Source organism: Stegastes partitus, unplaced genomic scaffold, assembly GCF_000690725.1.
Source record: "Stegastes partitus isolate 25-593 unplaced genomic scaffold, Stegastes_partitus-1.0.2 Scaffold1104, whole genome shotgun sequence".
NCBI lineage: Eukaryota > Metazoa > Chordata > Actinopteri > Pomacentridae > Stegastes > Stegastes partitus.
The window spans coordinates 247652-249812 of record NW_007578835.1 but is presented as its reverse complement, the minus strand read 5'-3'; positions in this window follow the sequence as shown (position 1 = coordinate 249812).

Here is a 2161-nt window from a genome sequence, read left to right as displayed (position 1 = left end):
GTCCCATTTACGGACACATAGATGGTAAAGAAAGGTGGGTTTTAGGGCGGGGCTATCTTGTGATTGACAGGTCCAGCAGTCGTCTCTAATTTGTTCTGTGTTCTTTCTAAACAAACCTTAATTTTGGTCCCGAAAAATGTTCACGAGATGCTAACAACTCTGCTATCAGGAGTCAGTTCATAACTTCAATAAGAGGAGGACCATCATAATCAGCAGGTTCCACCATGAGTGTGTAATTATGATTCAATGATTGGGTTTCGTCAGTGGCCGGCCTTAATCATCTCTGACGCTGGTAAATAAATGCCTTTGCATGAGTTCATTTATCATCATCAACATCAGCAGCAACATCAGTTTAATAAAAAACTATTTGTTTAATTAAACCACAATCTGCTGAACTTTCCAGTAAAAACACAAAACTTTTAAATCTCACATCAAGAAATAAATCTGTTTTTCTTCGCGTTGCCATCAACCAGAAAAGAAGGTATTTATTTATAACATTCGAGTTCGAACTCACCTCTGCAGTTTGTTTCCGGTCGACTCTTCTCGAACTCGNAGTGGGGTTTTTTTTCTGGTAAATTCCTGTAAAATCTCTTTTACCAGAAATTTGTCACTTTATTTCAGAGAATATCCGAATTTGTGAGTTTTTCTTCATAAGTTTATTTTCTTTTTTTGTCCTCTCAGATTTATCCCTCTAATCTCTCATCGATTGTTTTTTCTGATACATCGGTGAGTTCAGGTCAGTTGTTACGCTCTTGGTTTTGTGCTGCCCTGAAGCAGCGAGGCGTCAGCCGTCCGGCTCGCTGCAGGAGCAGCAGCGGCAGCACGAGGTTGCTCGGCAAACCGAACCAGTTGGCGGCTACAATCACGGCACACTGGTCGGGGATGCTCAGCGTTAAGAAGGTCAGGAACGTGCACAAGACAAACCCGGCGAAAAACAACCACAGCGTTCCACTTATCACCAGAACGGTGTGGAAGGCCTTCAGCTTCGATTGGTCGACCCGCCCCCTGGCCCCGCCCCCTTCGCCCGGCCCCGGACGAATCAGAACGCAGAGAACGTAGATGCTGCAGAAAGTGACCGCGGCTAAAGACAGGACTAAAAGCACCGACAGCGAGATGACAGGAATTTCCGGGTATGTACCGATGAGTGAGCCGCTCCAGCCGAAGGTCAGCAGCCAAACGCAGGCGACGCAGGTGTTCCTCAGCTTGACTCCGCCCCCCTGCCTCAGCGCCAGGTAGGTGACCGGGTGAACCACAGCCAGGTAGCGCTCCGCACAGGTGAGGACGTGTAACAGCATCTGTCCGGGAAACACGCTGAACACGAGGTAGTAACCCACCATGGCCACCTTGTGCAGTCGCGTGGTGACGCCGCAGCAGTAGAAGGTCCAACCCGCCGTGCCGATCAGCTGCATGACCTCCATGTTGTAGGTGAAGACGTCGACGTGGCTCGCAGTCCGCCGCCGCCGGTACCCGAGGTGGAAGACGAAGACGGAGAGCGGCAGGAGCACAAGCAGTCGGGTGGCGGTGAAGGAGACGGTGAGGACGGCGCTGGAGGTGAAGCCGAAGCAGCGAATCAGCGTGAGACCGGTGAAGTCGGTGGAGTTCATCATGAAGAGTCAGAAGCCTGAAGAAGAGGAAGAGGGTTCATGGTTTTAAAAGGGCCAGGACGACTTAAGGTGTCGGGGGGTCTGAAGCTGTCTTTACTGTGTTCAGGCTGCCTGGGGCGGGTCGACTCACTGAGGTGATGGCTGTGAAGCTGTCTGGGAAGAATCGATGCAGGATTTTTTGTGAAACTGGGGAACAACGGTTCAGTGGTTTTAAACTGTCTCAAAACGAATAACGTAGATTGTGTTCATGATTGTTTTTACTCCCTGTCGACTGATTTAATGGTTGTTGAACTGCCTGGGGAGGGAAGACTTGCTATGCTAATGGTTGTGTAACTACTGGAAAAGTGACTCCAGCTGTTAAAACTGTCTGAGGAGGGATCTCAACACGATGAGTTCCTGGAAAGTGGTTCACTCTTCTCTTCACCGTTCACTAACTATTTAAACTATCCATCAAAGCTAGCTACTGCTACCTGAAGCTAGCTCCACTGCTCTAATGTTAGCATCTCATGTTAGCATCCTATGTTAGCTTCTAATGTTAGCATCCATTGTTAGCATCT